The sequence below is a fragment of the Panthera leo genome, chromosome F2 (assembly GCF_018350215.1).
Source record: "Panthera leo isolate Ple1 chromosome F2, P.leo_Ple1_pat1.1, whole genome shotgun sequence".
In the NCBI taxonomy this organism is placed as follows: domain Eukaryota; kingdom Metazoa; phylum Chordata; class Mammalia; order Carnivora; family Felidae; genus Panthera; species Panthera leo.
In genome coordinates this window covers 50,601,277-50,626,933 of record NC_056695.1, presented here as the reverse complement: position 1 = coordinate 50,626,933, position 25,657 = coordinate 50,601,277, and the positions used below count along the sequence as shown (strand labels likewise).

General features: G+C 38.0%; 1 protein-coding gene across 2 annotated transcripts in view; it reads right to left on the bottom strand.

Moving 5' to 3' along the window:
- Positions 1-25,657, bottom strand: part of ZFPM2 (zinc finger protein, FOG family member 2) — a 468,988-nt gene that overhangs the window by 384,992 nt on the left and 58,339 nt on the right. The gene's annotated exons all lie outside the window — the stretch shown is intronic.

Below are 25,657 nucleotides of genomic sequence, written 5' to 3'. Positions count from 1 at the left end.
GGCTACTCAACCCTGATCACCCTCTCACCTGAACCAGAGAAATGGCCATCCCTTCCCTCCAAAGAGAAACTTTTATAATATCAGACTTATCAGGACTTACCTAATATTCACTGCACTGGTCACAAGTACAGGAGAATTTGTACCCTGAAACCCATGGTTTCTAACTCTCATCTGCAGACAGATACATCTAACTTGAATAATCTAGAAATGAATGTTGCCCTGTTTTCAAATAAAGGTTTGCCTTAAATGTGAATTAGTGTTTTTCTTTTTTAATCTGTTTTTAGTTCCCTTTTGTTGTTATTTTGTTTTTCTATGTGGCAATTACTACTCCGAACCAATATAGTGTAAATAGCATGAAGCACAATATATGGGTGATTTTTATACATTAATAATCTTCACCTAGTTCAGATATTACTTTCTACCATTATTTAGAAAATAATTCTATCAGCCTCCTACTTCATGCTTTTATATACTTAAAATATTTTACTCTTGGCTCAAAAAAACATAAACAAGTAAATCCTACCAGCAAATAAATGCAAGAAATTAAATTAATGGATGGCACCGCCACTCACTGTTAACTACGGCACTCAATCTGATTCCCCCTCAAGCTGTTATAACCCTATGCTTTCTGAAAGCCAAAAGAAAGGAAGTATGCACCTGTCCCCCAGAACCCCCTCTCACCACACCATCTTCCTCACTCCAGCATTCTGTCTTGGAGTCAGGCTGACACTTGGTTCGAGTATCAAAGGAGAATGGAAAAGGTGTGTGAAAACAAAGTCTGATCCCCTCTGCATTCCTCGAGGAAAATCCTGGTGCCTATCATTTGTTCTATCACCCTCCTCTTTGCCCCAGTCTTCTCCTCTGGACTCTTCTGTAATGGACACAAATGTTGGTGTGAATCAGCTTCACTCTGAAAGTCTGATCAAAATGCAGACTTTCAAGCCACAGTCCCCAAAATTCAGCAGCTTGAGGACAGGACCCAGGAATCAGCATTTTAACCCTGCACCCCAAAGTATTCTAGTACTGACCACATACTGGAACACAACGGGTATGTTCCAAATCAGCGGAAAGAGGAAAGTGAAGCAGATCTGAATTATGACACTCCTACAACAGTAGGCAGGGCGAGATGAGAGTGAACCACCATCTGTCATCAGTAGATCCATGAGGTCATTCTTTTCCTCTATATTTAGTTCTACTTTGCTCAAGAACACCTTATCCTATACTGGGGGCTTTGTTGTATGCACGGAGAGAAAACTCAACTCATTAATTCTGCAGCATCATTTTCTATGAGGCCTCCTGTCCACATCTGAAGAGACATACAGTATCAGTTTGGCCAGATATATTATCCATTGGACTTGAGAATTATTCAAGTACCATATGGAGATTTGGCTGATGGAGCTGTGGGGAAATCCCATTCCATCACAATTCCCATGCTCTTTGGAAATTAAGCTGCAACACAAATGAGGCGAGTTCTAAATTAGATGCCGGAAATCATTACCTCTTTGTTTTATGTTGGTCTTGTTTTTTACAATATGTGGCCTCCTATGAAGAGTCAGTGAGGGATTGGGGTGGGGGGCACAGGTAGATCTGGTCTTTTCATGAGCTGCTGAGGAGTTGAGGATCTAAAATGTTCTCAGGAAATCTGCCAGGATTCCATACACAGCTACTAAAAACTTCACAAACTCTCTGAAAGAAGCAATATGTGAAGTGGGAAATAAAGTGCAAAGTGTATATGTAGGTGTTTGGCAGGGTTGCAAAACTGTGAGAGAACTTCCTTCAACAAGGAAGTTAGAGAGAGACTGACTGCATTTAACACAGCTCAAAGCAAGCCGAGTTGTCCTAATTTGGTAAAAGTACTTAAGAACTATACAAATCAGCAAGGAAAATACCAAAAAGGAATAACTCAGATTCATACTGCGCTTAATTACAAATTACAATTTTTAAAAAAATATAACTTATTGTCAAGTTAGCTAACATACAGTGTATGCAGGGCTCTCTTGGCTTCAGGAGTAGATTCCCACAGCTCATGGCTTACATACAACACCCAGTGCTCATCCCAACAAGTGCCCTCCTCAATGCCCATCACCCATTTTCCCCTCTCCCTCACTATCCCCCATCAACCCTCAGTTTGTTCTCTGTGTTCAACAGTCTCTTATGGTTTTTAAAATAATCTCTCCTGTTACTATATATAAGATATAGCAACATCTTGTGTATCTAAGACCATTGAGGAAAGAGACATTAAAAAAAAAATAAAAGAGAATGTGACAGATCATTAACTCAACCATTAAAGGTTCAAGAAATTTAGAACAAAGAGGGGAAAATGGATCAATGTGTTTGGATTTAAAAAAAAAAAACTTTTGGGGCACCTGGGTGGCTCAGTCAGTTGACCATCCGACTTCAACTCTGGTCATGATCTCACGCTCGTGAGTTCAAGCCCTGTGTTGGGCTCTGTGCTGACAGCTCAGAGCCTGGAGCCTGCTTTGGATTCTGTGTCTCCCTTTCTCTCTGCCCTTCCCCTACTCATGCTCTGTCTCTCTCTCAAAAATAAATAAACATTTAAAAAAAACTTTCTAAAATAGGTTAGATAATAAAATCTGTTTCCTACAATATAGAAGTTCATTTCTATGAATATGTTTGGGGGAATAAAGAAACAAAGCTACTCCTTTAAAACACCTACGAAATTGGCTGAAGCAACAGTAATGCACAAAGAACAAGAAAACATTTCCTGATTGTGGGGTGAAAAAAAACCCTGCTATCCTTCATCTTCCTAATCATTTGGATCTTTTCTCTGAATTGTTTCATTTTCTATTATTCATAATAGGAACCTAGAGCCAATGGCCAAATCTGCATTTTTATCAGTAACCACAAAAGACCCTAGAATGATAGCCTTCCAAGTGGATCCCAATTTAGGTCCCTTTTGCAATGCCTGGGAGATCACAAATGGACCAGTAATTCTTGCTGATAAGGAGAAAACATCACGAACTACGCTATCTACCTGCCCCTTAGCCAGGAATCCTACAAGACACTCCACTCCATGCCATCCTGGGCGTGCCATCCTCAACCCTGGAAAGGAGAAGGAACCAACAACCAGACAAAGAAGAGAAAGATGATAAAAATCTTAGAGCACGCCCATCTTCTGCATCATAGCCTACCTATCTCTGTTATTTCATCGTGTCAAAGTATATAAACGAAGAGCCCCTAGGAGACAGGGGTTAGAGATGAGGGAAGAAATCTGGAACATAAGACCAGCTATATGTTAATGACTAAGAAAGGAAAGCCTTCTTTCACCCCAGAAATATATTTACTTTATGAGATGTAATGATGTTTTTTAAATACACTTCATGTTTTCAGTTAAGATTTTCAAGACATTCTTTCAAATAAGGCAAATACATAATAAGAAAAGACTGTTACAATATAACTTCAATAACCAAAATAAAAAGTCTAAAGCAATACATAGCACACACAATGGTCCAGAAGAATTGAATGAGTGATGCTGATGACAAATGATGAGAAACGACGTGAAAATGTAGAGGAAGATAAAAGTGGGGTTAAAACAGAAGAAGTGAAAAGGGAAGACTGGTTACAGAGCTGCAGCCTGCTAATAACGGATGATGCTAACCTTACGTCAGGTTGGGAATCAATGAATTGACAATATGTGTAATATTCAGAATTTACACATATGAAGAATTTCAACACCTGAAGAAAGCCCTCATATGTGAGATTAATAGCCAAAATCAGCATCAAGTATACCCTTGTTATATTTTCAAAGAGCAAGATTAAAGAATCATTTTTTTATCCCCAAATCCATCTTTCTGTTCTCAAAGCTACCAACGTAGATCACCTAAAAAGAATTAAATAAATGGCAAAATGCAGAAAGGGAAAGCTAGTATTACCTTGCATGGGAAAGTTGTGAAAGAATAATATATTCGGTTGACTCTGAAATTGATATGTGATGTTGACCAAAACACTTTCAGGTGTATTGGGTCTCAGAAATAATATCAGAGAAGATATCATATCTGCAGACTTTATTAAAAGATATTCTCCCAATTCAAGGAGATGAATTATTAATCATTAAGAATGGCAAAACTGTGCTGAAAAATAATTTCCAGGGAACGCTAAACTGTACTAAAGATAAAAAGATATTTCTTTAAAATGTCAAATCACAGGGCGCCTGGGTGGCTCAGTCAGCTGAGCAACCGACTTCAGCTCAGGTCATGATCGCACGGTTCGTGAGTGTGAGCCCCGCATCAGGCTCTCTGCTATCAGCACAGAGCCTGCTTCGGATCCTCTATATCCCCCCTCCCTCTCTGTCTCTCCCCACTTACGCACGTGCACGCGCACTCTCTCAAAAATAAATAATTAAAACGTAAATAAATACAATAAAATGTCAAATTACAAACAAAAGAAAAGTTGATTCTAATGAGTCCAAATGCCTGTTTGAATGATGCTAACACAACAGAATATTATACTATACATTAAAAAAAGAATTAAATTTTCACAAAATTCACAAAACATAATTTAGATGAGCAGAAAACAGGGAACTGGAATGAAAAGTCAAAACAACCAATTTTTATTCCTCTCTAAAAGGGGATTAAATTATTTCAGTTTTGATAATGAGATAAAAATAGATTTTTAAAAACAAACTGGATAATACTTTAGGATAATATTTAGTAGAACTTCTACCTTCCATGTGGTTGAAGATATTAAAACCAAGCAGTTAATAACATTTCCAAAAAGAAAAAGTTAAAATATAGTCATTAGGAACACAAAAAACAGAATGTAATACCTAACAGGATAGTTAACTGAACAAGCTTAAGATTGGAATAAAAAACAAAAGCATATTAATATCTTTCATTAAACATTTAAAAATGTCAAAGATGTTGCCACATGAGAGCACAGGCAAAAACTTAGCAGCCAACATAGAGGAAAATGTAGGAAAGCTAAAAATATTGGCATCACACAGGATTTAAGAAATTAGCAAATTAAAATTACAAGATGGTGATAAAAAATCAGTACCACTGAGTGGAAATACAAACAAATCATTATCATAATGACATGCACTGAGGAAATCAAAAAATACTAGAGAAATTGAACAATATAATTAACAAAATAAAACCTACATGAACAAAATTAGATTGTCAGCCCCCATTCTGTTTCCTATAAACAAAGAATACATCTTTGTAAGAACTCATAAAATATTTATAAACACTGACCACATACTAGGTATTCAAATAGTTTCTAACCAGTAAATGTTATTACAAAACAGTACGATGAGGAGTGATACACAGTGTTAAAATAACTTAGAATTTTTCTCCAAAACAACTTTTTTAAAGAATTAGTGATAAAGTTTTGGTAGTTCTGTGTTCAAATACTAGCTTGCTCTATTCCTAGTGTTCTGACTTCAGTGTACGTAGGGAAGGCAGCTAAATGACCAGCAAGAACTCCCCAGGGAAGTAAATAAGGCACCCTGAAGGCATGTGATGAAATGCACATGGAGGGTCAGAGTTAGGAGTACACAAAATCATCTTAAAGCATCAAAATGTCTTAGAGCAGACATGCCCGGAGACTCTTTTTGAGAAGTGAGAGGAACTTGAATAAAAATGGACACTTCCTTAAAAATTAAAAGCCACTGGGAATTGATTAGAGAGAATGGAAAGTGCAAGTAAATAAAGACTGAATAGAAGAAGATAATAAAACATTTTTAACAGAGTAGATTATTCTATTAACGCACTTAAAAATACAGTAAAATGCAAGGTTTCTCTTTAAAAAGCTTACCATATTTTAAAAAATTGGACTATCTAAATTGAAAAATGGCTGAAGGAGTAATGTAGAATGCCTATTAAATAATTTCAAAAATTAAAAACTCGTAGGATTATAAGCTCATCCAAAAATAGATATGCCATTGGAAAAAAAACAAAAACAAAATCTAATGAGAGAAAAAATAACTGTTTTACAAATGTGGCTGCCTAACATACTCCTAGAAGTAGAAATCAAATATTATAACGATGCCAGTAATTCCCAAAGTAGTTTAAATATATCATGGTATTCTATTTTTAAAACACTTGGAAAATTTTTAGGAATTTGGAAAAAAAAAATGACTCTAATGCCTGATATTAGTTTCTGGGATGATGGAAATGTTCTATAATTCTGCACTATCCAGAATGGTAGCCACTCACCCCATATGGCTACTTTGAGCACCTGAAATAGGGCTAATGTGACTGGAAACACAATTTTAAATTTTATTTAATATGAATTAACATAATTTATGTTTATCCCTATGTGGCTAGGGGCTACCATTTTGCAGTGTATCTCTAGATCATCTGGAAGAATATATGGTTAAGAGTTGCAAACAATATAGTCCAACCTAAATATATCAAAAGTGCATATATTCCAAAGATGAGATAAAATCGGTATAATAAAAAAAAATCATCTATTACCATGAGTGTGGTACTAAAATAAATATTTAGTAATAGACTATCATTTGTAAGAATTCAATAGAGATTTTTTTAATAGAGAAGGATTAGTTAATTAAGTTAAAGCAACTAGTAGTAATTTAGAAAGAAAAATCAATTTAGGCCCTTATCTAACATAATTTAAAAAATACGTTTTGGGTTGTCTTTCAAGAGGTAATCAGAAAATAATAACCATAAGAAGCAGAATTGGTTATTAATCAATCCTTTGGAAAGAGATTATTTTAGATACAAAGATATCACAAAGCAATAAATAAATGGCCGTAAGTCCACATAAAAAATAAAGCCTGTATCTAAATAAATGTACAGCTTTTGTATGTTGAAATATCAAAAAAATACAACATATGGGGAAATGTTTTCCGCAAATAATTTAGACGATATGTTAATACTTTATAATAATTATTAAGTTTTTTGTAACTTCTCTTCTGTGGCTTGCCCAGGCCTTATGCTAGCCACTGGGTATGCACAGTGAATAAAGGAGACAAGGTCCCTGCTTTCAGGGAGGTTACATCTAGTGGGGACAACGGCAACTACACCATTTAAAAATAGTTTCCTCTTGTTGCCTGAGTTGTTAATTTTAGCCATTCTGACTGGTGTGAGGTGGTATCAGTCAGAAAGGCTAAAATTAACAACGCAGGCAACAACAGATATTGGTGAGGATGTGGAGAAAGGATCTCTTTTGCACTGCTGGTGGGAACGCAAACTGGTGCAGCCACTCTGGAAAACCATATGGAAGTTCCTCAAAAAATTAAAATTAGAACTACCCTATGACCTAGCAATTGCACTAGTAGGTATGTATCCAGGGGATACAGGTGTGTTGTTTTGAAGGGGCACATGCACCCCAATGTTTATAGCAGCGTTATCAACAATAGCCAAAGTATGGAAAGACCCCAAATGTCCATTGACAGATGAATGGATAAAGAAGATATGGTGTATATATATATATACAATGGAGTATTACTCGGAAATCAAAAAGAATGAAATCTTGCTATTTGCAACTACATGGATGGAACTAGAGGGTATTATGCTAAGTGAGATTGGTCAGTCAGAGAAAGACAAATATCCTATGACTTCATTCATATGAGGAATTTAAGATACAAAACAGATGAACATAAGGGAAGGGAAGCAAAAACAACAAGGGGGACAACTTAAGAGACTCTTCAATGCAGAGAATAAACTGAGAGTCGCTGGAGGGGTTGTGGGTGGGGGATGGGCTAAATGGGTAAGGAGCATTAAAAAGACACTTGTTGCGATGAGCACTGGGTGTTATACAGAGGGGATGAATCACTGGAATCTACTCCTGAAATCATTATTGCACTGTATGCTAACTAACTTGGATGTAAATTAAAAAATAAATTAATTAATTTGATTAAATTAAAAATGTTTTTCTCAAGCCCCAAAGAGAGGAGTCAGAATTGATTCCTCTCTTTCCCTCACTCGTGCGTCAAATCTATCAGCAAGTTTTTAAAGCTCTCCCTCTTGAAACATAACCTGAACTGACTGCTTCCTCTGCATTCCTAGTTCAAGCCACCTTTACCTTTCACCAGGGCAAATGTGGTGGCCAGCCTTCGAATCCCCAGGAATCCATGCCAACCTCTCCTACAGTCCACTCCTTGTCATGGCGATGTAATTACATCTTGTTACTCCTTGGCTTTTATGACTTCCATCCATACTTCGGATGAAGTACAAAATCTATATACTGTGCCCCACAAAATCCCACAAAAGGGCCAACTGAAAGTAAGCCCTACTGAAATCTCTGAGATAAACTTAAAAACCCTCCTTCCCTCCCTGGATCTTCGCACATCAGCTAGGTTTCAATTCCTTTAAAAGCCAAAGCTCATTCCCAATTTACGGTCTACGCGCTCATTCCCAATTTACGGTCTACGCGCTCATTCCCTGTGCCTGGAACACTCCACCACTCCTGACTTAGGTCATCTGTCAGCTTTGGGCTTACAAATCCCCTCCCTAGTGGACTTTGCTGCCTCATCTCCACCTCAGCACATTTTTTATCGTGAAGGCTCCAGAGAAATTGGTTCCCATACACAAAGTAGCACCACACATTTACCAAATAATTTGCCAGTGATGCATGTACCGACGTAAGATTATTCCTAAACTTTGACATGGGATATTTATGCCCAGAAATCTCTACTAATAATCTTAAAACATGTTCATTTAAATGTCAATTTTAATACTGACATATTTCAAGAAGCTAAATGTTCCAAATGGTTTAAAAGTATAGAGATTCAGAGTCTGGGCAATAGAGAAACATAAGCCAGGTAACCTTTGTTTAAAACCTGCTTTATCGGGGTGCCTGGGTGGCTCAGTCAGTTAAGCCTTGATTTTGGCTCAGGTCATGATCTCACAGTTCATGGGATTGAGCCCTGTGCATGGACAGTGGTGCGGGGTCTGCTTGGGATTCTCTTTTTCTCCCTCTCTCTCTGCCCCTCCCCTGCTCAAGCCCTTGCACAAGCGCTCTCTCTCTCTCTCTCTCTCTCTCTCTCTTAAAATAAATAAACATTTAAAATTTAAACATAAAAACAAAACCTGCTTTACCAAGTTATCAATATGTGACTTGAGCAAGTTACCTAACCCAAGTTTCATTTTGTTTTGTTTTGTTTTTTTAATCCATAAAATTAAGACCATTGGGTGCATACAGCATAGAAATCTTAAGAAGGTTAAGCAATGTATTGTAAATCTCTTAACTTGGGAGTTTAGTAAACCTGTTTGTCTATTGTTGAATATTAATAAATTTTAGCTATTAACCTAGAGTTTGGGGTTCAAATCCTGCCTCCAAAATATGACTTGTTTGACCTTAAGTGATAGCGGTCCAACCTCATATCATCATTTTAAAGATGAAATGAGTCAACACTGTGATGTTCTTATAACAGCATTTGACAATAAACACTCAACATATTAACCGTGAATTCTTCTTTATGTGTTCACAATTGAATACTTGTTAATGATTAAAAATTAAGATTGGGGCTATTTGGCAATGTATTTCAAAAGCTTTACAACTGTTCAAATTCAGAATCATCAATTCAACCTTATCCTCAGAATAATTAGAGAAGATGACAGATGAATTTTCAGCAAAGTTCATCACAATACTTGTTTTAACAGAGAAGTTTTAGACACAATCTAAATGGGGCGCCTGGGTGGCTCAGTCTGTTAAGCATCCAACTTTGGCTCAGGTCGTGATCTCTTGGTCTGTAAGTTCGAGCCCCGCGTCGGGCTCTGTGCTGACAGCGCAGAGCCGGGAGTCTGTTGCAGATTCTGTGTCTCCCTCTCTCTTTCTGACCCTCCCCCCATTCATTCTCTGTCTCTCTCTGTCTCAAAAATAAATAAACGTTAAAAAAATTTTTAGAAACAATCTAAATGCCAACACAGTTTGATTTTGAAAATTGTAAATCCACATCACTGAATGCTCTGGAATCTTTAAAAAAAAAGCAACTTTTACTCCTTTAGAAGAGAGCTGATGACAGGGAAATGCTCAATATATATTAAATGAAAACAATTAAACTATATGATCCTTATGGAGTTGGCTCTAATCAGCTTTAGATTAGAAAACCAAATGACTAAGTTTGCCAGAACTGAGCCTAATTAGTTTGAGTGAATGAAAGCTCTAAGTAAATTTCATGAACTCTTTTGATTGGACTTTGTGTCCTATATTCTGCTGACTTTGTCTCTTTTTCTTTTCCCTGCCTGATTATCAATTTAAAAAAATTAAAGAAATACATAATCTGGCCAGTAGATATTTCTTGGGAGTTATAACTAATGTTTTTCTTCATATGTTAACACATTGTATTTGTAACCCATAAGGGCATAATGTGGCTGATTAAACTTTTCATTACGGCTCAAAGGCACTTCAGGTAAACAGAGCCTCTACACTTGGTATTCCACAATCCATATATGCTCGTATCTGATTTTTTTTTTCCCGGGGAGTGGGAAAAGGTAGAGGAAACCAATTCTTCTAAGAAAAGAAAAGAGAATTCCTAAGCTCACAGTTTGTCGTGTTGCTATATCACAAATCACAAGCACAATTCTCTTACATGGCACAAACAACTACTGAAAATGTTAACAAAAAGGAGCAATTAAAGACAAAGCCTTTGCTTGCAAGGAACAGAATTGCAGGTGACAGAATGTTGGCCATTTCATGTACCTCCGGGAGCAAAAATTCCTCAGTAGCTCCACTGTATACTATCATTTTACAGACAACTTCTAATGAGAAAGAACAATCATAGAAAGAAGGTACAACAGGGGCACCTGGGTGGCTCAGTCAGTTAAAGCATCTGACTTTGATTCAGGCCATGGTCTTGCGGTCTGTGAGTTTGAGCCCTGCATCCAGCTCTGTACTGACAGTTCAGAGCCTGGAGTCTGCTTCAGATTCTGTCTCCCCCTCTCTCTGCCCCTCCCCGCTCTCTCTCTCTCCCTCTCTCTCTCTCTCTCTCTCTTAATAGCAATCATGAACACATAGACTGAGAAACATAAAAAAAAAAAAAAACTTGACAACGGTCAACAAAAAGCATTACACCAAACTGCTTTCTTTGCCTTAAGGTAATAAACTTTTTTTTCTTTTTCATCTTTTGGGTTCCAGAATATTTATTAGACATTAGTAGATAAGGTTATGTTACTTCTTAAGTTATATAATTATAAAATCTGGTACATCAGATCAGATTAAAGCGGTTCTCTTTTACATCAGTAACTTTTTTTGTTGTGATCTATATCTTTCCTATGACATCAACACCTGATGATTGCTATGCTTGTGAAAGGAGGAGATGAAAGAGATAGGATAGAAGGAGATGGAACAAAAGTGTGAGGAAAATGCAACTAATGAAATGATAAAAGGAGAGCCGCTGATGGAATTGGTGGTCTGAGTAATTGGTTAGGGTGGGGTGTTTGCTCAGAGCTCAAATCAAGACAAAATTATACTTGGTGAGGCTCCATTTGCAATATTTCTTGAGTATTATGTAATTAACACCATCATTTACATTTAATCCAATTTTCAATTGAAAATTACTTTCTTATAATGTTACTGGAAACATTTAAGAACGGCATAATTAATAACAGAAATTATTTAACACAAGGCATAAGGAATTTTTTTTGTATCATACGAACAACTCACTATTTCTACAGCCATTAAAACACAATAATAAGCTTTTATTAGCTTTATTTTCTTGGCCAGCACTATTGGTATTTTGCTACACCCCTAAAAGCTGATCTAATGCAAGTAAACATTATCGGGAACCTCCCTCATTGTCCTTGAAATGCAACACAAAAAGTAAGCATGACAGATTCCCACTAACTGAAGATATTTATGCCCTCCCCAGTTCAGCAGATGAAGAATGTCTTTCCCTGATGTTTGAACCCGTCTGCATTCCTCACTTCTTTTATCTAGGAAGGGTCTTTTCCACACTGAATACCTTCTGCCTTCAAAGAGCCCTTAACCTGTTCTTCATCCCCATACCCACAAAAGCAATGGGGGAGCCTCACTGCAGAAATATGTTTCAAATAAGAATCCAACTCTTCCCCATTTCAAGGACTCAGACTGAATAGGTAGAGTGTTCACTCTCACCAGGCCAGAGAACGCAAGAGATTCAAACTCTACCAAACAGAAAATGCTAATCTTCTTGACAGGCAACCTAGAAAATTTCAACAGGCACAAAGGAAAAGCATCCATACCGTCAATATTTGCACATTCGCCCATGTCTAAGGAAAATACTGGATGAATGTTCTCTGTCTCTGCCTCTCTCTCTCTCTCTCTCTCTCACACACACACACACACACACACACACACACACACACACACTTTTCATTCTTTCTTTGTTTCCTATCACGGGCAAGGCTTACCTCACACATTGGCTCTGAGAGATACAGGTAAGCATGCGCAAGGAGGCTATAGTAAAAATAGACAAACACGGCATTCTGGGGCGTCAGAAATTAACATAAAAATATACACCAATAAACAACATATAATAAAAAGTCATCAGCTTAAATACTTGAAGGTATAGAACTAAAAAAAAAAAGAAGAAGAAGAACAGGCCCTTTGAAGCATTAGTCTCAGAATTCCTAACATGAGGTATGACGTGGAAAATAACTGGTTCCAGCCTACAACTGAGATGAGCAGTCGATAGACACTCTTCCCTTTAAACTCTGAATTGTGTAACAGACTTACTAGCACGATGCCTGATACAGCGTAAGTGTTTAAAATCTGTCAATAAGCTTACATTTGAAGGACCTTTATGAATAATCACAGCATCCTTTTGGAAAGGAAATAATAAAACCACTGAGTGGGGGGAAAACAGCAGACAAATCAGTATGGGAAAAGCATGCTTATTTTCATATCTTGAAACATCAGACACCCAGAAAGAGGGAGTGGCGTTACTAGGGGACTCCCTTCAAGAGTGCTGGGCCTTCAGATTTTGCTGTTTAGGTGGTGGGTGAGGGTCCTCGTTCTGTTTTGCAGTCAATGAGAATTTAATAAAATGCGAATCTTACCATCTCTGAAAGTATCTGTGTTCAAATGCACTAAGAATTAAAGCAGTCCCTTCTCATTTATGAGAATATAAGAACAGGGTTTCTAATTAGAGGGGACACACGGAAACACTAACGATAAACCTTTGTTCCATGAAACAAAAATAAACTTCCGTTTGAGATTAAAGGAATGCTCTCCAGTCTCTTTAGGAAATACTGAGAGAAAGTGCAAAATTGGAGGAAGCACAAACATAATGAACACAGACAGAGCAGGACAGCTTTTCAGAGGAAGGATTTGGTTGGGCCCTGGGGACATTCTTTGCAAAAACTCTTGCTTCTGTGTCACGGAGATATGTAGGGACTGTAATAGCCTGGACCAGAACCAGCAGAAACAAACTGAAGATGTCTTACCCTCCATACTGCTCGTTTCTTTGTGGTTTATACTGAATTACAAAGTTCTAGTCACAGACACTGGCTAGAGACCGCAATGGGAAAAGGACCAGCAAAGACACACACACACACACACACACACACACACACACACACACACACACACACTCTCTCTCTCTCTCTCTCTCTCTCTCTCTCTCTCTCTTCCAGAAAATCAAAGGGACCCGCCTACTGGCACAAACAGAGGAGCCCCATGTTCCATGATCCCAAATACTGCTTCATAAGGATAAAACTGATTTTACAATGTCGGAGGCATGAAAAATACTACTCAAAATTCAACTCATTTAATGCCGCACCCTTTAATTTATTTTATTGCCTCAAGGGTGGAAAAGGCATGTTCCTCACTGTCTGTGAAACAAGAAGCAGTGCCAAGCCAATGCTAATGGGAATTCTGTGGCCGGAGCCCACACTCGAAGACGCTGTGCATGCACTTCGGTTTGGGATTTACCTCCTTTTACAAAAGAACATCATAGAACGAAGGCATCCCAGAAGAGAGCGCCTTTTAGTTTAAAACTATCGTCTGAAACATCGCACCCCCTCAGCCCTCCAAGGACAGAAAACATCTGAATTAAATTGTGGATACTGCTGTATATGGAACTTTTAATAACATTTTTAAACTCTCTCGATTTCCAGGCACTATTAAAAGAGTAACTTTCTTTGAAACTGAGTTAAAGAGTAGCAAATTCCCTAATGGAATAAAAGAAGAAAAAAAGTGATACATTTCCATAGAGTAACAAAGTCCCTTAGGAATAAATAACACAAGAGAAGTGTGATGCATTTCCACAGACTTAGCAGCAGGTCAATAACAGACACCTTGTAGGAAATATCTTCCCCTGAACAAAGGTAGCAGAGCGTTCCTGGAGATGCCCCAGTTCTTTGCTCTGATTCATGCTCGCCACCCTATTGGAGCATTTCAATATGCCACCAGCAGCCAGAAGCATTTTTAGGTCTGATTTTCTACAATTTCAATCTTCAAATTGGTAACTTTCCAAGTTAGAGTCACAAATGGGAAGAATTCTCACATAAACTGAAGATACGTTTAATTATTGTAGCTTTCACAAGTACACTGGCACTTTTAATTAACAGTTTGTGAATCAGCTTCCAAAATCTCACGAAAATAAACATACGCAGTGAAAAACCTCACCAAGATTTTCCTTGCACAAAGTGAATTTCTTCCACTCAAGACTGAACACGATGGCTATGCCACTGCCAACTTACCTTGATACGAGAGCAAATGACTGATTTGTTATAATATGAAAACAGCTAGGGCTGAAATTTTGTCTTTGCATTATTTAGAAAGAAGAGGCCTTCTTCCAAACAGTTTACCTGTGGTTGCAAAATGCTATATGAGCATCTTTAATTCCTTTTAAGAAAACATATATCACTTTTAAGTATCCCCCCAAACTAAAGTTTCATCCATTTCAGTGATATATTTCACATTTGAAAATTTAAATAACAATCTTTTCAGTATAGCATATGCCTCACTTATTTTTATTAGGCTGCCTTCTATGCTAGTCTCTCTTCCAAATGTAAATAGTTTGAAAGCTGTAATGGTTTTTATAGAGGTAGTGTGTATGTATATGTATATATATATATACATATATATATACACATATATATACATATATATGTGTATGTATATATGTATATATGTGTGTGTGTTTTGCATTTTCTTTATATATATATTTATATAAAACAAATATTTCACAAATCAAATATTTTATGAAATATAAATCGAACTTTGCATTAGATAGTTCTTCACCTGGTTATTGTAAGTTTATTTCTCATGGACTTTAAAATTGAAAGGCGCCATGTGGTTTATAAATGAAATCCCTTCATTTTGCAGATAAGAACACTGAATCATGCTTAAGTTTTTCACAGAACTTGTACTGGCCACTTGGCCTCCTACTTCGCCACCCATGCCTTTACAACACACACTAGATGAAGAAGCTCCCTTCCCATCACTGATCCCCAGTAGTTATGGCTTGAAAACAGAATGCGGATTTGAGGTAATGAAGTTGGCGATGTGACACCACAGACAGTAACGAGAACTGCAAAAAAAAAAGGTAGGCTAGAAAAGTCACTCCAGTTTCTCATGTATAGATTGAGGACTGAAATTCAATGGGGTGAGGCAATTTATTTGTTTGCATGTTTCAAAAATATCCTTGCGGATCCTCTTTTTAATCTGTATTAAAAATGCAGCAGATAAAAGTGCTAGTAGGGAGATTACAGCAAAATAGTTTTCAGCCAAAATTACAATGATTAAGCACAAATGTCCGTGTTTTTATAAATGTTCTCCCCTCCATCAAAATATGTATTATTCATTTCTGTATGTTCCATAATGGAGCAGTGGTTTGGTACATAGTTGGCACTTAGCGATTTGGGGGATATGTTAATATATTGTTAGCCAGAAGCTAGAGAAAGGAATGTGATACTTAAAAAAAATATACATGTGCTATAATGTAGCTTTACCAATAGCCTTTATGATATTCTGTAGAAACACTACAATTATTTGCAATTCGACCATCTCAAAACTGTAATTTCTTTGATTAATTTACTATGACTAGTTGTAAGCCATTTTGTAATTAAAGAATAAGATGAATAAATAAAAGCACAGACTTTAATCCCATTTTGTTAACGAGTCTGTCTTCAAGAAAAGCGAAATTTGGAAGAGAAAGGTTGGCTTACCTTTCTTGTTGATATTTGTTTCAAATTTTTATTTAAATTCTAGTTAGTTAACATATAGTGTCATATTGGTTTTAAGGAGCAGCATTTAGTTATTCGTCATTTGCATATACACTCGGCGGCGCTCATCATAACAAGCGCCCTCTTTAATGCCCATCACCCATTTAGCCCATCCTCTACCACCCTCCCTTCATTAACCCTCAGTCTGTTCTCTGTGGTTAAGGGTCTTGGGTGCCCGGGTGGCTCAGTGACTTGGGGCTCTGAACTGAGCTCTCTGCTGTCGCTTCAGATCCTCTGTCCCCCTCCCCCTCTGCCCCTCCCTGCTCATGAGCGCATGCATTCTCTCTCTCTCCCTCTCCCAAAAATAAACATTAAAAAAAAAAAGAGAGAGTCCCTTATGGTTTGCTTCTCTTTTTTTCCCTTCCCCTACGTTCATCTGTTTTGTTTCTTAAATTCCCCATATAAGTGAAATCATATGGTATTTAAGCCAGACTGCTGTAAAATACGGTCAATTTCAAAAAGTTAGAAATAGCAAAATACATTAATGTAATATTATGCAACAACTATTCTCAAATCAAATTTTAAAAACCACTAACTTTCCTGGCTTTACTCCTTCCTTTTCAAGCTATTTTTAAAGATTGGTCAAAATCCACATAAGATTATTTTCCCAATATTTTATTTTACTGAGTACCCTGCATTTATATAAATTTGGGGCAAAATCCAATTCATGTTTAGAATTAAAAGAAAATAGGTATCAATGTTAAACATTCAGGCAAAAAAATAGGTAGAAATAAAACTACAGGATAAATGTATAAAAGCTCTGAAAAATGAATACCATTGTAAGAGACAACAGAGATGATTTCACATGAAAATGTTTTGTCAAATTAATCTATAAAAATTTAGAAAATATGGGGTGTGATGGACCAATTTTTACTTTGTCTGTGGTTTCTCTTTTCCCTCCTATAACACACGGGCGTCTGCTTTCTTTCTATTACGCTTTTTCCCACAGCAGTGTTACTACATTTCAGAGCTCCAATGATCCATTCACACTAAGGAGTTCTGACTTAGTATATAATCCTGACAATTCTTCTAACCTCCAGTATGCATTTCTGCACTAACTACCCTGAATTTACATCATGATTTCCCACCAGTATCTTCAATTTCAAGCATCTAAACTTAGCTCATTATTAACTCTCCCTCTCCCATCCCAGTCTGCACTTCCTCAAATATTTCCAGTCGCCAAAGATTTAAAAATGAGCTTCAAGTTAGATTCCTCCATGGTATAATTCCTTCCTCGTCTATTTCTCCACTTCCATTACCATGACCACACTTAGCACTGTATAACAATAACAATAATAATAATTATTATTATTATTATTATTATTATAAATGTCTTGTTTTTGTCCCGGGTTCCTAGAAGGGAATTCTAAGCCCTTAGAATTTCCTAAGTGATAGGAGCATCTCTGTGATTCACAGAGGGCCCCTGACCTCCGGGGATAAGATGGGGGCTGGAGAATGAGTTCACTTACATGGTTCAATGATTCAGTCAATCATGCCTATGTACGGAAACTTCAATAAAATCAATGGACACAAGGCTCAAGTAAGGCTCCTGGTTGGTGACATAGATGGGCCAGGAGGGTGATGCGTTCTGATTCCATGGGGAGAAGACAGGGAAGCCCTACTTTCAGGGCTCTCCCAGGCCTTGCTTTGTATGTCTTCATTTGGCTGATAATGATTTGTCCTTAATAATAAATTCTCTTAATGAAAATTCTCTAGTGAATTATCCATCTGAGTGGCTCATGGAAAACCCCCAACTGGTCCAAAGTACAGATAATGTGAAAACCCTCAAATCTGCAGCTGGTATCTGACCTAAGGACGATCTTGTTGGAGATTGTGCCCTCAACCTGTGGAGTCGATAATAACTCCAGGCAGTTGGCATCAGAATGGCATTGCAGTGTTGCAGGTTGCCAGATATAATACAGGACAGCCATTAAATACGAATTTCAAGTAAATACCAGTCTTAAAATATAAAAATGTCCCCAAATCCCATGGGGGCATATTTACACCAAAAATTCAAAACTTGACATTGAACAGGGCACACTGGTTTTGCTGTTTTTCCTAAATTGGGCAACGTTATACCCTAAGACAGGTTCTTATCACTCTTTGCCTAGTGGTCGCCTAACTTCACTTACTTTCTCTAGGCTCTATCTATTTATCTTTCTTACCTACTACTCTCAGATTATTCTTTACAAACATGGTTTTGGCCACGTATTGCCTTGTTGAGAACTTTGAGTGGTTTCTCATTGCCTATATAAATATATACAGATTTATTAGGATGGCATTTAAAGTTATTTATAAAGTACCCCAGACTTTGGAAATTAGACAAAACTAAGTGTTCAAATCCTATCTTCACCACCATGGCAATTGGATAAAATGGGACAACTAATTTAGTTCTTTTTTTAATGTATTTATTTTTTTACATTCACTTATTTATCTTGATAGAGAGAGGGAGAGTGTGCACAGGTGATGGTCAGAGAGGCGACAGAGAATCCCCAGTAGGATCCATGCTGTCAGCACGTATCAGCACAGAGCCCAGCTCGGTGAGGCTCAATCCCAGGAACCGTGACATCATGACCTGAGCTGAAATCTAGAGTCAGACGCTTAACTGACTGGGCCACCCAGGCACCCCTTTATGTATTTATTTTTAATTTTTTTTATTTAAATTCCAGTTAGTTAACATACAGTGTAATATTAGTTTCAGGTGTACAATATAGCGATTCAACACTTCCATACATCACCCAATGCTCCTCAGAAAAAGTGACCTCCTTAATTTCCAACACCTATTTAACCGATCCCCCCCACCTCCCTCCATCAACCCTCCGTTTTTTCCTTGTAATTAAGTCTGTTTCGTGGTTTGTCTCCCTCTTTTTTTCCCCTTTGCTTATTTCTTTTGTTTCTTAAATTCCACGGATCAGTGAAATATAAGGTATTTGTCTTTCTCTGACTGATGTGTTTCACTTAGCACGATACTCTCTAGCTCCATCCATGTCATTGCAATGGCAAGAGTTCATTCTTTTTGATTGCTGAGTAATAGTCCATTGTATGTATATACCACAACTTCTCTATCCATTCATCAGTCAGTGGACATTTGGGCTCTTTCCATAATTTGCCTATTGCAGATGATACTTCTATAAATAGCAGGGTACAAGTATCCCTTTGAATCAGTATTTTTGTATTCTTCGTGTAAATACCTACTGGTACAATTGCTGGATCAGAAGATAGTTCCATTTTTAGATTGTTTTAAGGAATCTCCATACTGTCCTCCATAGTGGCTATACCCGCTTGCATTCCCAACAGCGTAAGAGGGTTCCCCTTTCTCCACATCCATGCCGGCCCCTGTTGTTTCTTCTATTGCTGATTTTAGCCATTCTGACACATGTGAGGTGATATCTCATTGTAGTTTTGATTTCCATTTCTCTGGTGATCAGTGATATTGAACATCTTTTCATGTGTCTGTTGGCCATCTGATTCTATTTCTTGTCCTTAATCTCTTCATTGTAATATGAGAACAGGAATATATCAGAATGTTATTTTAAACAAAGAAAGAGAAACTTTGCATCTACCTTTAATTGGTCAATGACCAATGGCCTTTTACTAAGCACGTACAATAAATCCATCCTAGTATTTTCCAAATATCAATCTTTATTGAAATTCCTGCCTTTTCTTACACTATCCACCATGGTTTTCCTCTTTGTCCACTTTTCCCCATTGTATTTGTACTTCTGTAAAGTTCTGTCCTTGGTCCCTTCTCATTGTGTACCTTTTCCCTAGTGATTTCACTTCCAAGATTTTAAATAATGGTAAACTCTTGCTATATGCTGACATATTTCAAATATGAAACTCCAGCCCCACATTCCTATGTCCATCTGCTTATTGACATGTCTGAATATCCAATAGTCAACCATAGGTCTCCTCCAATCCCCTAGTCTTCCCACAATGTCTGTTTTGTATAGTTTTGTTTTTTAATTAATTTATTTATTTATGAGAGACAAAGACAGCAAGCAGGGGAGGGGCAGAGAGAAAACAGAGAGAGAGAATCCCAAGCAGGCCCTGCGTTATCAGCACAGAGCCTGACACAGGGCTTGAACTCACAAACCATGAGATCATACGGAAACCGAAATCAATAGTCGAACGCTTAACCACTGAGCCACCCAGGCGCCCCCGTTTTGTATAGTTTTAACATCACTTCTGTTAAGTAGGCCAGCCAGTAAGGTCAGGATGCCCATGATTCTTCCCCTCTCTCAGACTCACACACATACCTGTCAGCAAATTCTGTAATTCTGTTCTGTAAATGAGTTCTCTTCTCTGCATGTGCACTGTCTCTTCCTTTGTTAGGGCCCTCAACCCTCTCCTCTGGATTACTGCTATGGTGTATCAGTCAGGGTCAAAACAGGAAACAGATACAACTCTGAGAACCTAAAGTAGAGTGAATTTATTGCAAGGATTGAGCACAAGGTGACGGAGTGCAATTCATTCATTAGCAATAGCAAGAAGCCAGGACCTTCCCTGAGCTAGAGAAAGACAGAAGAAAGAATCACCTGGAAAAAGGTGAAACTATAGCAGACTTGTGAGACTGAAACAGAGACAAGAAACAGTCCTTAATGCAGATGCTTTCACCTCCCCTTTCCCTCTCCCAAAGGTTCTCCTTCCTCTACCCTCACTCTCTTTCAAGACATATTTTGCACTATTACCCTTCTAAAAGGAAAATCTGATCGTGTTTATCTCAATGCCAAAACTCTCCAAATAGTTTTCTGCTCTCTGCAGGTAGTCAAAACTCACCTCTTCTTCAACTGCTACGCTGTGCCGTGCCCACAGCTCCCCAGAAGACTTTGGTTCCCTTACATATTCTATTCCACAGCCAGAAATCCTACCCCCGCCCCACCGTCCTCTGCACAAACACCAGAAAACGTCTTCTCATATTTCAGGATCTACATGACAAGTTATCTCTGCAATACCATCTTCCACGTTGTCCCTGTCCTCTCCCTCTTTCCCTTTCTTTGTCCCACTCCCTTCCTTTCTCTTACTCATCTCGTAGTCTCACAAATCGAATCAGTAGTTACCATGATCCTCCATGAAAATGTCTACGTTGGCACTGATTTCATAGCACTACAACTGTACACGTGCACGTGCGTGTGCACGCACATGCGTATTTTGGCATGACTGTTCAGTCACGTGTCTACCTACGGTACTGGGTCACAATCTCCTCGAGGGCAGGGCGTTTATCGTATACCTTTTATCAGCTCAACAATTTCTTGAAAGATGTTTAGAATGAACTTGAGGTGCTTAAATATATTTATGTGTTCATATTTTTAAGACAAGTCAAGTTTAACAAATATTTTATAGGAATATCTCAATGCCTGAGGAAAAAAATTCTTGAAAGAGAAAATGTATTTCTTACATTATGTTACTCAGGGAGAATACAAGTTCACTTCCTTCTCTGACAGTTTTGAAATCAAAGTTTGTGTGGGGTTATTGATTTCACCTGTGTCAATGGACTTAGGATCCCTTCTTCCCCTGCAATTCTAATGCTTAAAAGAACATGTGAAAATTCAAATAAAAAATTGCACTTTAGGCTTACGAAAGATTGGACAATACATATGAATTATGGCAAATGCAATCTCTATATATTGTTTACCTACTTTTTGGTGGCCCTGCATAAGTTACATCAGGAATATACTCTTGGATACCAAAGTTCAGAAGACTCTGTCTCCAATTCTCCAACTCTCTTGCCCCATTTATTGGCCATGAGCATCTATCAAAGGCAACAGTTGTTTACTTACATTAATTTAATGCCCACTATAACTACATGAATGTGGGTTACTACCTTAGCTCTATTTTACAGACAAGGAAACTGACGCATAGAGAAATTAGGTAACTTGCCCAATGTCACTTGCCAGTGGGTAGCAAAAATCATCTATAAACCAGTTCTGATGTCAGAGCCCATATACTTAGCCACTAAACTACTCTTTCCCATGTGTCAATCTTTCCTTTCAGCATAGTCCTCGGGCTCAAGAATGGAGAGTAGGGACTAGGAAGCACACCGTGCCCTTCACAGCTTACCCCTCCCGTCCTCTATTGGAGAAAACATGCCAATGAAGGAATGGCATTACTGCTATAGAGTGAGCATTGGGCTTCTTCTGCTGACCAAGTAAGATCTAAAAGTGATGTGGATTGAAAGCACAGAAAATAATATTTGCATGTATTTACAACCTGCCTTTCTCAGTAAGGATTTAAGGTGTTTCACTAAGATATGCACATTACTGACAGATAAAGTAAATTAAAATAGGCAGAAAAGCAAAGCAAAGGGAAAGTTGGGACAAAACAGGACAGTGTGTGCACGCAATGCAGGTCATGAAGTTATAGAAACTTGCCAATAGCAAGCTCGACGTTTGGCTCTAAGCTACAGAGTAGCCAATGAAAACAGAGAAATGAGATTATACAGTTGATTTTTCTATAAAATACAAACAAAGTAGTTGCTCAGGAGAAGCCCAAATATTTCCAGGGCTAAAACAAGGAGAAATTACTTTCCTAGTCTTCCAGAGAGGACACTGTAATATAATAAACAGCGTCTTCAGCACAGCTGGGGACCAGAGTTTCCAGAAATGAATGCCAGAGATTGCTTTTCACAACATCCCTCCAAAATAAGGCCTATGCATATGAAATACAGGACGCAGACTCAGTCTTGCCAGAAATACTTTATTCTTTTACACATCTTTGAGAAGTAGTTTAGTATAGGCTGATACAGACTACCTGGATTTGAATCCTGGCTTTGTCACTTACTGCCTGTGTGACATGGGACAAAACTCTAAACCTCTCTGGGTGTCTGATAAAATGGAGATAATGATCATAACTGTCTCATGCAAGTCTTTAGTCTCTATAAAGTCCTTAGGATTGTGTTTGGCACACAGTAAGCACTGCAGAAGTTTTTACTATTGTATTTAATATTCAATAACTATATATATATATTTTTTCAAATCCTAACCTCCCAGCTGACAGCAACATCAAGTTAACCAATACAGGGTTCCATCTAAGTTCCAGGGAGCGTATTAGTGAACAGTCACTGGGAGTAGTAGGAGAATTTGGGGGAGAAGGCAACTTGTCTTTAGTGCCATTTAGCCATGCTAGCTAACATCCCTTGGGAGTTCCCTTCTTCTGGTTCAAAGCTCCTGGTCCAAACAGGTGAATGTTTCCAACTACTTGTACCCTGTCAGATACATGGAGATCATTATAATTCTCTCCTAGGGTAAGGGGATCACAAAACAGTGAGGCTAACAGGCTTATCTGTCTCTGGGTCTTGATGACTTCCTGGGCTCTACTTAGGAAAACAAACTCTCTTAATTAACCTAGTGGGGGACTCCATTAAAAATCTACCTCCCGGCATTGACTGAGGGAAGGGGAAATTGTGATCCGCTCTCCTCTCAGAGATTATTGTTTAACCACGCATCATTTCTCCTCCATCCGTAAAGTTATTTTATCTCGAGGGGCAGAGTTGAAGGAAGCTTTGCGTGGGTCTCCTATGTTCTTCACAAATTCATCAATGCTGCAGGCTTGCTTGCAATTGCTCTTGCAACTCACAAGACAAGAACTGGCACCTTGTCTCTTTCTGAGGTGTGATTCCATCTTTGAGACGGTAAGTGGGGAAAGCTGACGTGAAGGCAGAAGGTGGAGGGGATTCAAAAGGTCCACGGTATTGTGAATAAAGGGGGTGAATGACAGCTGGCTAACATTGCCCAATATCACTTGCCACACGAAAATACAGCACTCTTCCTAGGCATACTCCAGTTAAGACAATTCTGGGGTTGTGCGGTGTGATGAGGTCCACATTTGAAGCTTTCTTTTCGTCGATATCAACCCCTAGGCAGACTTTAAAGACAGTCTTCATGGGCAGACTGAAGAGAAGAGCCATATACTAAGGTTACTCAGTTTTTAAAACTTAGAGAATGTACTAGTGTTGGTAGTTCGCTTTTTCAAAAGTCTGAATGGCAGGTACTAGTCTGGTGTCGGTTGATTCATCAGGAGCACCAAATGGTCTAGTCCAATGTTCAACACAAGTTATTTTTTTTAAGTTTATTTATTTTGAGAGCGAGCGAGCAGGGAAGGGGCAGACAGAGAGAGGGACAGAGACAATCCCAAGCGGGCTCTGTGCTGTCAGTGCAGAGCCCAACGCAGGGCTGGATCCCATGAACCGTGAGAAACCAAGAGCTGAAACCAAGAGTCAGATGCTTAACTGACGGAGCCACCCAGATGCCCCGCACAAATTATTCTTTAACTGGAAACAAAGCTAAAAATACCACGCAGCAATGCATACGATTAGTACTCAATTTTCATACAATCAACACCACTAAAAAGGTAACTCTTTTGTGTCATATGTTGCATATGGATAAACTTAGAACAAAAAACTGCAATCATCTGGAAAGGTCCTCAAAGGTCCAATTCTTTGGTGTCTTTATTTTAGATATCAGAAAACCATGACTGAATGGTTATTTGAGATCACATTTCTTTTCTTTTATATAAATACTTTGAAATGTAAGAACAAAAAATATCACATCCGGTCAGATATATGTGTCATTCCTCCTAGAATTCTGCTGCTTGACAGGCGTGATGCCCCCATTTTGTTCTGTAATTGTGCATAGTTTCTGCAACTTTATTAAAAACGCTTCTAAACTAAACTCCACAAACCCCTTAAAGTTGTAAATTCCTCATGGGTAAACATCAGTGCCTGTTTCTGTCTCCCACAGTACCTAGTAAAATACCTTAAAGAAATCATAAGTTAAGGTGCTTGTTAATGGTGATGATGTTGTGCATCACAATATTGATGATCACGTGACTGATTCCCTTCCCAGGTTCTGCATCTCTAAGAACCCCGTCTGTTCTTTAAGGCTCAGTTCAAGCCCAGTCTCAGGTCATGGTGTCTTTCCATACTAATCTAGCCCTCCCTCATTCCTCTCTGCTCTAACCACCTATTTTCCTTTTCACCAAACATCTATCCATTTAAATAGTTATTTATTACTAGTTATTCAATGTGTTTTAGTATGGTTTCCATACAAGCTGTTAGATTCTCCCAAACATTTACTATATTCTACATTTTTTATGTTCTCATCATCATCATCATCAAAGCTCATCAAAGTTGAGGCATAAATACTGCCCATTGATACTTCCTTTTACACTCTTAAAAGTACCCTTCTTATTACCAGACTTTCTTCGGTTTTAAGGAAACGATTCAGCTCCAGAGCTCTAAGTGTTTCCACATCAGCTATGTCCAACGTTCTTCCATACTCCGTGAGGGAAATCCTATGTGCTCTTGGATATCATCTTTCCAGTGTAAAACCATAAATATTGTAAGCCATCCCCCAATTTCAGAAGTTATCCTTTTACCCCCTGTTCTGTAACATTTCTCCGAAATGTCTTCATTGCCATTTCACATTTTAAAGTGGAGTAAGCATATACGTAAACAGTATGTGCCACTGTACTGTAAAAGATAAATAACATTTTCTGTTTTGTTTTAAATATTCTCCCTGATGAAG